The sequence below is a fragment of the Entelurus aequoreus genome, linkage group LG08 (assembly GCF_033978785.1).
Source record: "Entelurus aequoreus isolate RoL-2023_Sb linkage group LG08, RoL_Eaeq_v1.1, whole genome shotgun sequence".
Lineage (NCBI taxonomy): Eukaryota > Metazoa > Chordata > Actinopteri > Syngnathiformes > Syngnathidae > Entelurus > Entelurus aequoreus.
Genome location: NC_084738.1, coordinates 31,868,336 through 31,884,517, shown reverse-complemented (window position 1 = coordinate 31,884,517; position 16,182 = coordinate 31,868,336). Strand labels below are relative to the sequence as shown.

General features: G+C 40.5%; 1 protein-coding gene across 7 annotated transcripts in view; it reads right to left on the bottom strand.

The window, feature by feature from the left end:
• cacna1g (calcium channel, voltage-dependent, T type, alpha 1G subunit) overlaps nucleotides 1–16,182 on the bottom strand; it is a 321,489-nt gene that overhangs the window by 99,060 nt on the left and 206,247 nt on the right. The window lies entirely within an intron of this gene.

The window sequence follows — 16,182 nt, the reverse complement described above, 5'->3', positions numbered from 1 at the left end:
GGACTGTATCCCTGCAGACTGTATTGATCTATATTAATATATAATGTATATATTGTGTTTTTATGTTGATTTAATTAAAAAAAAAATATATATATATATATATATATTTTTTTTTTCTTTTTTTTTTTTCTTTTTAATTTCTTGTGCGGCCCGGTCCAAACGCCTGGTGGTTGGGGACCACTGCTTTAGAAGCTTTCTAATCCGGAAACATGACATTTTCACTCAAAATTTAAAGGAAATATAAATCACGTCTGCCAGATGCACTGTTGAAGTTTGTAGCAATAAAACTAAAGAATGGGTCAGTCTGCATACATTACATAAAAGTGTGGAAATATGAAGAAAAATATGGCTCTTTCCAGTCAAATTGACTGAAACTAAATGGGACGGACCAAGCCAGAGGGGTGTAATTTAAAGCAATCATTTTAATGATTCGGACTTTGAAGAAGAAATGTGTTGGTTGGAGTTTGAATGAAAAAATAAAAAAGACTCAAGCCAATTGCAATACTGCAAATCAGAAGAAAAACCTGAGGGGAAAAAGACTGAGTCTGACTGAAAAACAAATATGCAATTAAATGATTAAAGTAATAGTTTTACATGACTTTATCCACACTGTCTATGCGAGGAAACGGGCTCCAGTACTGTGGTAGTGAGTCTGGTGATGGAAAGGGGCTGTTTCAAGCACAATTCACTATCTTCTGATCTACCAAAATACTAACTGATATTATGGTAAATGTCTGATAGATTCATTTTCAGGAGCAAAATATACATACAGCCTCCCTGGGGAGGTATTCGGGGCATGACCAACTGTTAGGAGACCACGGGTAAGACCCAGGACACGTTGGAGAGAATATATCTTCCAACTGGCCTTGGGATCCTCCAGGAGGAGCTGGAGAAAGAAGCTGTGGAGAGGCAAGTCTGGACTTCTCTGCCTAGACTTATGCCCCAAATAAGCAAACAATGGATTGATGGACGCTAAAGGTCCTATAAACCAGTGGTTCACAAGCTATTTTCACCAAGTACCACCTAAGAAACCACCATAATGACCAACATTAATATACAGTAGTAGTAGTAACAACAAGGCATAGGTTTTATTTAACAATTATATTTAATATTTTTGGCCATTGTAACAATACACACAGTTTGAACAGTAACACTGTGTTTGAATATTTAATAAAGTGATTATTTGGTGGTGTACCACTACATGGAGCCTGTGTACCACAGTTTGACAAATACTTTAAGCAAGGCAGATCCAAGACAAACTCACACTTGACAGCCTGTACCAAAAGTCTTGTTTGTTTGACTAGTGAGTGCTCTAATCAGGGTTCAAGCGTGGTACACTTTCCTAGCATCAACACCATTAGAAGAAGTGGGCCTGGGGCTCACCCCCAGTGTTCCTGGGCACACACCAAAGCATCCAACTTGGGCATGTTGAATAATTAATACAACTGTTCCTGCGTCTGCCGCCTGGTTTATTACTAATAAACAAAATGACTGCAAATAAGCCAAAAATGAGGAATATTATTATTTCATGAAGTGATGGCACATGCTCATGTGCTGAAGCCAGAGTGAGAGCAGAGCAGTGTAACTGCAGGACCAACGGCTTGACAGGGACAAAAGCCAGTTATGATGGAACTGCCTTGGTGCAATTGCATCGTCGGTATGGGACAGGAGTGAACAGGTCTGTTTGAAAAACAGCTTGAAGGATGTATTGTAAGTGCATAACAGAATAAGGGTCTACCACGTAGTTTAAGACTAGCTGCTTTTAAATAATAATATTATCTTTTTAAAAGAGAGAAATACAAATACATGCCAACATGATCAATTCATTATAAGCCACAGTAGAGAGGCCTGCAGAAATAACTGTTGACTAAATTGCCATCCGGGGGGAGCTCAAAGTAAAGCCGCTGCTCCTCCACATCGAGAGGAGCCAGTTGAGGTGGTTCGGTTATCTGGTCAGGATGCCACCCGAACGCCTCCCTAGGGAGGTGTTTAGGGCACGTCTGACCGGTAGGAGGCCACGGGGAAGACCCAGGACACGTTGGGAAGACTATGTCTCCCGGCTAGCCTGGGAACGCCTCGGGATCCCCCGGGAAGAGCTGGACGAAGTGGCTGGGGAGAGGGAAGTGTGGGTTTCCCTGCTTAGGCTGCTGCCCCCGCGACCCGACCTCGGATAAGCGGAAGAAGATGGATGGATGGATAAATTGAAGACATTGAAGATTCACAGTACAAACCACCATGTCTACGTGCGACAAACACGGTGGCTTTAGCTTTACAAATTAAATCATGTCCGTGAAAAACATTTTTGCAATCAGAAGAAAATAAAAGCACAACATATTATTGATGCATAAGCACCTTTTCGGAGACTTGTCGAGAGATGCAAGACAAAGAACCAAAGAAAGAGAAAGAAAAAAAAATGATACAGTACACAGGAAGAAAAAAAGGTGATAGGGTTGCTAATCTGTGCTGCATTTTCCTTCCAGTCTTTGTTCCTATAGCATGTTCTCCCATGAGCAGACAGTTGAGTGAAAGAATAATCAATACCACATCAAGCGAGGGCAAGGGCATGAGATAATACGGAGCCGGTGCTGACCAAGGCCACTGATCGATAGCACTGACCAGAGAGTAAGCATCCAACGGCTGCACCTCATAAGTTTACGCCTCACTGTCTCTCTTGAAATTCCTTTGAGTATCTCGTTAGAATGCAGTACTGCTGCGTGTCTAAGGTGGGCACTGTGATCAACAACTCTATCTCTTTTGCATGAAATCATTTCGATCATCCAGTTTACCTAAGCAGTATCAAAGTCCGTATTCACCTATTGCTTTGCCATTACCAGGTAGAAAAATACATTCTGTTTACTAGTAATATACCAGGCGGCAGACGCAAAAACACTTTCTTGTGGTCTACACAACATATAATGGTGTTTTGGGTCAAAATTTTGCGTAATGTTTTACAGACCACCTTCGAGTCGCTTTCTGACCGTCTCTTCAGGATGCGCTTATTTACGTGACACCACTTTGACTGCATCTTATTCCCGTCATCTTTGTTGTACCGGTAGTTTGTAGCGCTTCCATATGGAGTTCACGGCGTGGTGAAGTTGGGAGAGTGGCCGTGCCAGCAATCTGAGGGTTACTGGTTCAATCCCCACCTTCTACCGTCCTAGTCACGTCCGTTGTGTCCTTGAGCAAGACACTTCACCCTTGCTCCTGATCGACCTGGTTAGCGCCGTGCATGGCAGCTCCCGCCATCAGTGTGTGAATGTGTGTGTGTGAATGGGTGAATGTGGAAATAGTGTCAACGCGCTTTGGGTTCCTTAAAAAGGTACAAAAGCGCTATACAAGTACAACCCATTTACCATTTACCCTTTCACTGCCAAATATACTTTTTATTAGAAATGGCAAGAGTGGATGATGCATGTGCATGTACGAGCCAGTCTGCCCCAAAACAAGAGGTTAGAGAAAAATAGGTAACTTATTGACTACAGCTTTGGACTACAATGGTGGACTCGTGCAAAGTTCTGCGGGTAAAACTTTACTATATATGGCGATATCCGATGACGTCACACTTGGGAAAATGTCACAATTTGAATAAATTCAAAATGGCTCGTTTGGAGAGAGTACAAAGGAAGGCAAGATTGTTTTATAAATATCTCCGCCATGCCTCCATTGTTTGATTTTAAATTCCCAGGACTGATGCACAGCCCAAACAGGTACCACAAGGTAAGAAAAGTTATTTTTGCAGAATAAGGGACAAACGGTCGAAAATGGATGGATGGCAGTCCCCTTTAACTCCATCACTAAAAACGATGTCATAAAAGTTCAGGTAAACATATTTATTTTGGTCAAAGTTCAATAATAAGGTTGTTTGAAACAAATTAGGAATGTGTAACACAACCTTTACCCCCTTGCAAAAATGCAAAATGGTTCATTCCTTCTGGTAGGGACAAACCCCACATGGAACACTTCACTGTTGTCAAAATGTCAACAAAGCCCACGTTTATGCATTCACACACAGCGCCAACATTTGGGAACGAGGATGAGGTGATCGAAGAAAGGCAAAAATATGTTACATCTAGTTGGACTAAGTTACAGTCGGAAGGGGTTTCACATGGCCCCTTCGTCACGGTTTACCTAACACATGAAACGTGATGCATTGTGGAGTACTCTATCCACTTTAGCCGCCGTACGGCAGTAGAGTGTTGGATTAATTAATCAACAAGAATATGATAAATAAAAATTCAAACAATCAGAAACAAGTAAACATGTCTCCATACATTTACCTGACACATAAAACAAGACAACTTGGGGGGCTACACTATCCCCTTTAGATGGCAGTAGAGTGATGAATACCATAACATGTGTTTTGTGGCAACTCCATTCTTTGACCACAGCATCAGTTGCTATGTAGAGTGATGCTTTCCATCACTTTCAGCAGACTGCACTGCAAAATGATTAACACCCTCACCTTCCTCTCACGTGAGCTCCACCCAAGAACGGGGCACTATGACTCCCTTCCCTACTGTATGTACATAGAAATATTTAGAAATATGGTTATTTTCACTTTTGCCTAATTTAGCACATAACTGTGGTGCATTCAAGGAGCATGGATTACATTTTGAAAGAGAAGGAGTCACTAGTTTTTAAAGACGGGAGGCTTAAACCCCGATATATGCACTAACAATCATAATAATGAAGCAATATTATGATAATTATTATCCACCAATTTCCCATACAACATTTTGGAGACATGACCAGGTACATGCTTACAAAAATCTTGATGATTTTACATGTGTTCCAAAGAGCTAATGTCCACCAAATTAAAGCAATAATTTGTTTTTTTAGTGCATGTAAACATTCTGAGTGTGTGTATGTAGGCCGGTGACGTTGGATTTAGGGTGGGGAAGAAGCCCTTCAGGAATATAATAATGATGGTAAATTAGTTTTAAGTAATATTAGTAAATAATAAGTAATATTAAAGACTAAAATGAATGCGATTGAAAAATACTGCAAATGAAACATTCTGCAGATGAACGCTGCAGGATCAAAAAGAAAATGCTACAAAAGCCAACAACTGCATTAGACTTAACCAGTGGTTCTTAACCTGGGTTCGATCGAACCCTAGGGGTTCGGTGAGTCGGCCTCAGGGGTTCGACGGAGCCTCCACCGCGGAGGTCAAGACACACCCAACTCATCGTGTAAATAAAAACTATCGGCTTTATGGATACGGCAACAGCAGAAGTCAGACTGATTTGCAAGTGTGTAATTTGTTGTGAGTTCATGCACTGTGTTGGTTTTGTTCTTTGAACAAGGTGATGATGCACGGTTCATTTTGTGCACCAGTAAAAAAACATAACTTTGTCTTGAATTTGAAAAAAAAAGAAGGGTTCGGTGAATGCGCATATGAAACTGGTGGGGTTCGGTATCTCCAACAAGGTTAAGAACCACATACTAAACACTCCATGTTCATGGAACAAATGTAAGTAACCCTGAATGGAATTGTAACCTTTTGAGAGCTATTTGAATAAATAGCTCATATCTCATTTCAATACCTTCCATCCATCTCAACCTCTATGCATAACTCCCTGTACAATTTCATAACAATGCACAGTGCGCCCTTCTTTTGTGTTAAACCAAAAAAAAAAAAAAAAAAGCAAGCCGTTACCCACAACACCTGCATGCACTTTATTATCTACTCTAGCAGCACATTCCTCACATCAAAAATGAGAACAACAAGTAGGGCAATAAGTGGCAGGCTTGCTCCCACAGTGTAAACACTGGTGTAATTAAGGGACTCAGGAAGATAGAAATAAGAGAGGGAGGAGAGGAGGGATGGTGAGTTGTGATGGTATACAGAGAATAAAAAATGAAGCAGATGCTATCCTCCTACTTTTTTCCTCTAAAACTTTTTTCTTTCTGTTGATCAACTGAGACGACAACCTTCCCTCGGCTGACACACCTCAGCGCTACGATGTTCTGGTACGTGCTACTGGATGAGGGACATTCAATTTGGGTGTCACACGAACACATGGAAAAACAACAAAAAGTTAATTCTGCAGTGATATAACTGGCGGTAGTCGCTGCAGTCCAAAACACAAGCCAGAAAAGGCATTAACCATCCTGTGGAAGCCTGGGGCTAATTACATCATCAAGAAGTAAAGGATGAGTTCAGTGACTGAGCCAACAGGAGTGAACAGCAGGGAATTATGGCCAAAGTAACTTTTTACGCAGCACTTGATGCCCCAAAACACTACAAAGGGGTTCGGATCAATTAGCATGAAGTGACATCTGAGAGAACTAATAATGGATATAGAGTGGTACCCTATTAGTAATCTGCTCCAAAAAGTAAAAAAGGCCATTTTTACCATTATAAAAAAAGCAAATCCAATTAAACAGTTCCAGACACCCACAGATATTAACACAAAACCAGAGTATATCCAGGTTTTCAGTACATCTACCGTAATGCTTTTTAAAGCTGTTTTAAATGCCACTTGGGAAAAAAAAGAAGAAAACGTCACATAGCTTGTGTCATGTAGCTTGTGTACGCAACATGTCTTGCTCCTCTCCCTACGTACCCTCACCCACATCTGTACCTGCACATACCAAAAAAATCTGGCTTTGCGTCAGCGATTACTAATGACGAAAAACTAAAAGGTTATCAAAACTTTCCAGGGATGGGAATTGCTAAGATTTTTCCGGTTCGTTATGGGTTTTCTTTTCAATTCTTATTTGGCAAAAAAGGAGGACAGAAAAAGTGGATTAGCGTCAATTATGTTTGGTTTAGAGATTACATGATTTTACAAAGCCAACAGTGAGGTCTTAAAAGGCACATACGTAGCATAAAAAAAGTACTTTTTTGAAAATAAATATAACTAAATTATATTTTTCTGTATAATTAAAACAAATTTAACATATGAATTATACAAAAATGTAAAATTTAGTAACATTTTCAAAACAATTAAGAATATTTGTCAACTCCCTAGAAAATATACAGGTGAAAGTAAAAAAAATAGAATATTGTGAAAACATAAGCTCATAACATGCAACTCAAGATATTTCAAGACTGTTTTTGATATATGGTTTATCATTATGGCTTAGAGCTTCAGAAAACCTTGGATTGAAAAACAAAACAAAAATTGGGGTTTTCAAAAACTGTAAGCCATGATCATCAAAATTATAATAAATAAAGGCTTGTCATTACTCATTTTGCATGTAGTGACTTAATATCACATATTAGTTTCATATCTGAGGTTGAATTGCTGACATGAATGGACTTATACACAATGTTCTAATGTTTTGAGTTTCACCTGTATAATATAATGACTGAGTGAATATGTGGTTGAAGGAAAACATACAACTTTTCTCTGACTACAAGTGAACATTCACCTACTGAAAAATCAGGAACACTGTGGCAAATAAATGCAAACTTTTGACCACAAACTCCCGTTGCTCGTGACATTTGTATACAGAATCTGTCTCTGGTCATGCTCATCTAAATGAGAAGGCATTCATTTCAATTGACCAGGTAATAGCGCTAACATTATATGCGGTGTTAGTTAGTACTTGTTGTATTTACGCAGGACTGCTGCTGCTGGCATGAGATCGGTCTATGGAGCGGTTCAAAAACAAGACATTTATTTAAAGTTATTGCGTGCTGTGTGTTGTATTGGTTGTATTGTATTGCTGTGTGACGTCATTACTGCTCACAGAGTTCGTTAAGGGAATCATTTGAAAAATTGGCAAGCTATTCCAAGTAATTGATCCACTGGGAACCGGTTCTAAATAAGAAATGGTTTTGGATTCCCATTCTTACTTCCCGCATCTTAAAAGACATTAGAAATACAATTTCCATCAAAGACAAAACCAAAAAAAATTAATATGATGCTTCATATACTTTTTTCCATTTTCATTTGTTATCCTTTGTACATGTTTCATGTTTATTTTGTTTATTATTTCCTCATGGTAGTTTTGTTTAAATGTTTTAATTACTGTTTGAAAATTGCAGAGGAAACATATTTCTATGTACATACAGTAGGGAAAGGAAGTCATATGGCCCCCTCCCTGAGCGGATCTCGCGAGAGAGGTAGGTGAGGGTGCTAATCATTTTGCAATGCAGTCTGCTGAAAATGATGGAAAGCACCACTCTACATAGCAACTGACGCTGTGGTCAAAGTTGTAGTTGCCACAAAACACATTTAAAGATATTCAACCCTCTACTGCCGTTTGGCGGCTAAAGTACCAACCAATTTGTCACGTTTCATGTGTCAGGTAAATGTATAGAGACAAGTTTATGTTCTGATTGTCGGAATTTTGTGTATCATATTCTTGTTTGAATAGAGATAGAAAAACAAGAGAGCTGTGATTGGTCAGCTTGAGATTGGTCAGTGAACGTCTCTCGGTTTGGAAGCAATGTGCACATTAAAAGTAGAATAGACTGCACAATAACCAAGATGGTATACAAAAACCTGGGCTACATTTCTGATGAGAATTTTACAAAAAGTGGGAGGAATAAAAACTGAGGTGCTACTGTACTGAGTTTAATGTTGGCCTAAACAGTCAGAAGATGGAGGGTTCAAATATCCGTGGTGGGTTTTCTCCCGAGGTACTCCGGCTTCCTCCTACATGATCCCAACATGCAAATTAGGTTATGGCAGAATCTAAAGTGTCTATAGATGTGTTTGTTTATATTGTATGTGCCTTGTGATTGGCCGGCGACCAGTACAGGGTGTACCCTGCCTTTCGCTCAAAGCCAGATTGGGATAGGCTTCAGCTCACCTGTGACCATAATGAGGACATGCGGAATAGAAAATGGATGAACGGATGACTTCACTGGGCTTAGGATGGGCTTTCTTGGCTCCTCTGCCGATAGGATGTAGGCAGTGTTCCGTGACATGCGTCCACTTGGGAACAATTTGGAAACATTGTTCCAATTCCAAACAACTTAGTCCTTCAACCGTGGGCTTGATGAATGACATGAGAAGTGTGTTTTTGTGTTTACTTAAAACAGGTGCATCATACTGTCAATAGCAGACAGGTGCAAATAAACATATGTATGTACAAATAGTCTAGAAAAATACACTTTAGATACCTTACAATGCGAGATATAGATCTGTTTTGTGAAAGGCACGTTAGTTGATTACGGATTCTTAAACCAGGTTCTTGGGACCCTCGGTACCTGCTTGCCAAAAGTTAAATCATGACATATTGTTAAAGTACCAAACTATGAACATAAACTCATCCATCCATCCATTGTCTACCGCTTGTCCCTCTCTGTTTTGCGGGGGTGCTGGAGCCTATCCCAGCTGCATTTGGGCGGAAGACAAAGTACACCCTGAACAAGTTTCCACCTAATCGCAGGGCCAACACAGATAGACACCAATAGGCCAATACAACCAACATTCTAAGCCAACAACTCTCACTTTGTGGGTTAGTAAATTATGTACATTTTATTGTAAATTATTCAAAATCAGTCAACACTGGGGGACGGCATGGCACGGTTGGGAGATTGGCCGTGCCAGCAACCTGAGGGTTCCTGGTTCAATCCCCGGCTTCTACCACCCTAGTCACGTCCGTTGTGTCCTTGAGCAAGACACTTCACCCTTGCTCCTGATGCGTCATGGTTAGCGCCTTGTATCTGTGTGTGAATGTGTGTGTGTGAATGGGTAAATGTTGAAATAGTGTCAAAGTGCTTTGAGTGCCTTCAAGGTAGAAACGCTATACAAGTATAACCCATTTACCATTATCTTAAATTATTTGAAGGTTGAACTAATTAAGTATCTTTTAAAGCGTTTTTAAAACCAAGCCGGTGAATTTTGACTGCTCTAGTCTCATTGTTAATAATAGTAATGGTTTTATTATGTTTTTTATTTATTTATTTTTTTTAAATTTTTTTTTAAAATAATTTCCTGCCCAGCTTCTCGGGCAAATCATATAGCAGATGTAGATGCCCATATCGGCTGTTCAGATTTACTTTACAAAAGAGAAGTGTAGGATACTTCTCTTGTTGCCTTACTTGTATTTTGACTTTATTAAATGTATTTATATTATCATTTGGTGCAGCCGGGCCGGAGGGGATAGAAAGAGAGAAAAAGGAAGACAGAGGGGGGAATTGTGGGGACAAGAGGGGGATTAGACAGAGAGACAAAAACAACAACAGCAAACACAACAACAACAACAGAGCAACATCAGCAAATACGACATGTACAAATATGATGGTAAAAGTAATAGCAAATAAGCAGTTAGCGAAAGTAAAAAAAAAATACAGAAATGACAATTAGCATTATTACACTAAAAATGGAGCAATATGAATACCAATAGAAATAGTGCTATTGATAATAAACAATACCAATACTTTACCTTTATTATCAACAATACAATTGTTCAAATGCAACAATACATATACATAATGATAACTTGAGATATGAAAGAATGCAGAAAAATGGAGGGGAAGAAAGAGAAGCAACCTACATTAACCTTGTAGATTGTTATAGTAACAATAGGTTAAGCTTTGTCAGTGTGCCATGTGTTATACCCAGTTTACCCTAGGGCAACAACGTTAATATATGTTTGATGAAACGTGATTATGTGCATGAGTGTATGTGTGCATATGTACTTGTATATGTACAGTATGTGTATATGTGTGCTTGTACAGTGAATGTATATGTACAGTATGTGTATATGTGTGCTTGTACAGTGAATGTATATGTACAGTATGTGTATATGTGTGTACAGCGAATGTATATGTACAGTATGTGTATACAGTATGTGTGTTTGAACAGTGAATGTATATGTACAGTATGTGTATATGTGTGTTTGTACAGTGAATGTATATGTACAGTATATGTATGTGTGTGTTTGTACAGTGAATGTATATGTGTAGTATGTTTATGTGTGTGTTTGTACAGTGAGTGTATATGTACAGTATGTGTATATGTATGTTTTTACAATGAATGTATATGTACAGTATGTGTATACAGTATGTTTGTATAATGAATGTGCGTGTGGATGTACGAACTTTGAGTGTGTAAATATGTACTGTATTTATTTGTATATGTATGTGGGAGCGTAGGTACCTACGTATGTCTGTATGTATGTGTGTGAGTATATGTGAATTTGCATGTACAATACATTTGACTCCCAGTGTGTGCGGGAGCCAGAGTACGACCCCAGCCTCCCCGAGAGCCCATCCCACAAACAGTAGGTGTGGTGCCCAGGGAACCAGGGGCCACCGCCCCCACGCAGCCAAGCCAGACAGCGACAGGAACCCCAGAGCCTGGCCCACCGCGCCGCCCACAAAGGCCAGCAGCAGGCTGCAGACAGACGCACCCGGCAGAGGACAAGGCATGAGAAAAGCAGGGGGCAGCCAGACTCCAAGCCAGCGAGAGACCACACCCCACACGGACAGAAAGGCGGGACGCCCCGCCCGAGGGGCCCGGAGACCCCCCGCAACCGGACGGGAAGACCGCCCCCGCCCCACCGGCAACAGGGCCCCCACGAGCCCCCGCCACCCCCGGAGAGCGCGGCGAGGCCAGCCCACGGCCACCCCACCCAAGCCGGCCGCTTATTATGTTTCGAACATGCATTCTGTGCGAGGTTGTATTCAATGTTAGATCCGCAATTCCACATGTTTTAAGCAGCAGAGCTTATTTAATCCCAACCCTTCTCAGTTTCACTGCAATTACGAATACATTCACTTCCTGTAATACATTTTTACCATTAACCAATTATTGGTGTATGTAATAGTAGAGTTACGTTTGTAGTTGTATGTAATATAAATTAAGCATATAAACATTACTAAATATATTAAATATATGACTAAACAAATACTGTATGTAAGTAAATTGGTAATATTGAATACATGAATATGTAATAGATGTTAGATGAGCATGAGCTGCAAGACAATGTACGAACAGTACATTTTATTTTTGTGATACAATATTTTAATGAAAAAAGGGTTTCTATATTATGTCAGACCCACTCAACATCCATTGCTTTCGGTCTCCCCTAGAGGGGGGTGGGTTACCCACATATGCGGTCCTCTCCAAGGTTTCTCATAGTCATTCACATCGACGTCCCACTGGGGTGAGTTTTTCCTTGCCCGTATGTGGGCTCTGTACCGAGGATGTCGTTGTGGCTTGTGCAGCCCTTTGAGACACTTGTGATTTAGGGCTATATAAATAAACATTGATTGATTGATTGATGGATGTTTTCATTTCTAATGTGATTACTTTTATTAGCTTCTGTGTGTTTCTCCTGAACATAATAAAGTAATGTCGTCTAAAAATAATACTAACTTTAGTTTTTAATTTACTAATAAACTGTACAGTTTTGGTCCCAGTATTGACCCTTGGGGTACACCACAATATATATTTAAGCATACCGATGCATATTCTCCTCTTTTTATGTATTTGCTTCTTATTTATGTTTGTATCCTTTAGGATTTGTAACTTAAGAATTACAAATTAATCAAGTCAATTTCTAGGAAACAGGCCTGAAGTATTCAGGTTGAAAAAGCTATAATTGACACACGGGTGACATTGTGACTTATAAGGGAATTCTAAATGAACACTTAATAGCACAAAAGTTGCATTCACTTAGACATTTTAGGCAGCACCCACCAGGGGGTGGCCATAATTGTTTCTGCCACTATCTGCTTTTCACCAGTAACTGTTTTGTTTGCAATAAATGTAAATAAATGATAAATGGGTTATACTTGTATAGCGCTTTTCTACCTTCAAGGTACTCAAAGCGCTTTGACAGTATTTCCACATTTACCCATTCACACACACATTCACACACTGATGGCGGGAGCTGCCATGCAAGCCGCTAACCAGCAGCCATCAGAGGCAAAGGGTGAGGTGTCTTGCCCAAGGAAACAACGGACGTGACTAGGAAGGTAGAAGGTGGGAATTGAACCCCAGTAACCAGCAACACTCCGATTGTTGGCACAGCCACTCTACCAACTTCGCCACGCCGTCCCTACAAATGTACAGCTTTTGCCAAATGTAATTGCAAAATAAAACAGAATTGTTGTAAAACTCAAAATGTTATCTGTTCTGTTACCTGTCTATGCACATTAGATCATTAGTAACATTAAATATAACACAATAAACTCAAGTAAATCAGTAGGCTTTTGCTTAAGTCTTTCTTATAGTTTTCTACAAGCCGGTTTACTACAACAGTAGAATACAATTCTTAAAACATGGTTTATAGTTTTGGTGTGTTACCCCAGGTTTAAAGTGCCCCATCTGGCCACACCTATGAAACATTTATGTAGGCACCATTGACATTGTACCCATTAGATACCATACTAGTGAAAAAAAAAAGATAAGACACTGGAAATAAATACATTTCCATTTACAATTATGCCATACTCTTTACCACAACACAGAGTAAAAACAATATATTTTACTAGGAGGCTTATCTTTACTTAAACACAACTTGTATTTACATTCATTGTTATTCTCTTTGTTCACATACATTAACTGTTGATTTTTCCCAGCTTCAAGTCAGCAAAAAACTATCAGCATTTCCTGCCAGTGTGTGCGCTTTCCCTGCAACGTGGTGCTCGAAGGGGAAACACAGACAATCTCATATTTAATTCAAACACTCGTCAAGCGCGAGTCAGCCACAATCGAGCAGCAGAGACAACAAGCTGGTACTGAAATTAGCACAGTGGTGTTTGATTCTATGGAGGACAAAGCTGCACCTGCCGAGAGTTTTACAGTATATAGAGTCATTTTAAGTATTGAAGGTTGTACAATTTGTTATTAGACGTGTGAATTCATGCAGCGTTTAATACGAACGCAGTATGTGAGAGAAGAATAATACGTGGAAAGATACATGGAGTTAATAGACTGCTATTCAAAGCAGTACGACTTCAGCGTCTTCACTTTTCATCAGTTAAAAACATCCAACAATCAAATGTGCAATTACACAACCAATTATTTTTTTATGACAGATAATGTATGTCAGAAAATGTGCTCTCAAAGAGCTGTTCACATCAGACCAGCCTTATAAAGAGACAGTACTTTTGCGAAGAACTGCCATTGTCTTTTGTCATTGTCTCATCACAACTACACATAACCATTGTTACGTTAAAGCAAAAAATTGGGCTGCAGTGTTGTTGGATGCACATATCATCGCACACCAGTACATCACCTTACTGCAACAGAAGAGATGAGAGCGGATCCATTTAATTTCCGATTGTTAGTTGTTTAAGTCAGGGCTTCGGACTTTGGCTGAGGTCTGTGATGTCTTGACTTCAGGGCTAATCCCCTTCATTCCTTCATTTCAAAATCTCTGACTGTAGTTTTCTGAGGGGGGACTAATTTAAACGTGCAACATGCGCTAAACTGCTCTCAGAATATCTCCTTCTCTCTGCACTGCTTCTTCACTCTGACTGTGTTTACTCTGCACACCAAATCTGATTTATTAAGCCCGCAAGTTCAGTTTTCAGTTAAGTTAAGTTTCAGTTTATTTTGAACATGCATACCTACAATGTAATGCATCACATATTTTCCAGTTGTGTCATTACAGCATGTCCGAAAAGGAGTAGAAAGAAGCAGAGCTGTGTGCTAAGCCCTGTGCTCGTCACCCTCTTCACACATGACTGCATAGCCTCTTCAGCATCCAACCTCACTGTCAAATATGCTCGGGCTCATTAGTAACAACAATAAGACAGCATACAGGGCAGAGGTGCAACAGCTGGCTTCATGGTGTGATAACAACAACTTGATTCTGAACACTAAAAAAAAACAAAGAATTAATTGTAGACTTCCGCAGAAAAGGGCAGAAAAAACACCCTCCACTTTTAGTTAATAACAAGGTCGCAGAAAGGGTCAAACAATTCACATTTTTAGGGGTGAATATAACAGAAGACCTATGTTGGGACATTAACACTGCTTCTACAGTCGGAAAGGCCCAACAAGTCTTTTCTTTCTAAGGAAACTAAAATGTGCAAACATTCCGCAAAAATCAATGGTAAACCTTTACAATTGTGCCATCAGCAGTGTCCTGACTTACGGGTTTTTAGTGTGGTTTGCTAGCTGCACTAAAGCGAACCAACAGGCCCTCCAGCGAGTGGTTAAAACAGAGGGGACAATTACAGGGACAATACTCCCAGAGATGAGTGCCATGTACACTGCTCGCTGCCTAAAGCTAGTACGTAACATCCCGAAGGACAGACCACCCAGCACATGGCCTCTTCAACCTGCTACCCTCCGGAAGAAGGTATCGATTGATTCGCGCCAGGACCACCAGAATGTCTCCCCAGGCTGTGTGAGACTGCTAAATGAACAGCCTGCCCCTTAACTGCCCCCGTCCATATTAATACCTCACTCTTCACCACCTCAATAATTGTGCCCTGGACATTGCATTGCTGCAACATCGACGTAACACTCTTCAGACGTCTGACTGTTCCCACCGCCACCCCCTCTTTTCGCGATCTTCTTGACAATGCTAATGTAAACTATGGTCAACCTGCATATTAATGCAGTTTCTATGCCACTAGATAAAGCTCAAACAAAATCTCGTTGACATGTATGACTTGAGTGTTATTATGACAATGACAATAAAAGAATTGATTGATTGATTGAGCTTATACAATCCTACCATTTTTCATATCATAGCAATTTTATCCCATTTCCTTGTTCTCTGTTCGTAACAGAACAGTGAATAAATAAATAATACATTAATATCATCCATCCATCCATTTTCCCGCCGCTTATTCGAGTCCGGGTCGCGAGGGCAGCAGTCTAAGCAGAGATGCTCAGACTTCCCTGTGCCCGGCCACCTCCTCTAGTTCTACAGGGGGGATACCGAGGCGTTCCCAGGCCAGCTGTGAGACATAGTTCCTCCAACGTGTCCTAGGTCTGCCCCGAGGTCTCCTCCCGGCTGGACATGCCGGGACATGTCACCAGGGAGGCGTCCGGGAGGCATCCGTAGTAGATGCCCGAGCCATCTCAGCTGGCTCCTCTCGACGTGAAGGAGCAGCGGCTCCACTCTGAGTCTCTCCTTGATGACCGAGCTCCTCACCCTATCTCTGAGGGTGATCCCAGACATCCTGCGGAGGAAACTCATTTCTGTTGCTTGTATTCGCGACCTTGTCCTTTCGGTCATTACCCAAAGTTCATGACCATGGGTGAGGGTAAGAACTTAGACCGATCTGTAAAAACGAGAGCTTCGCCT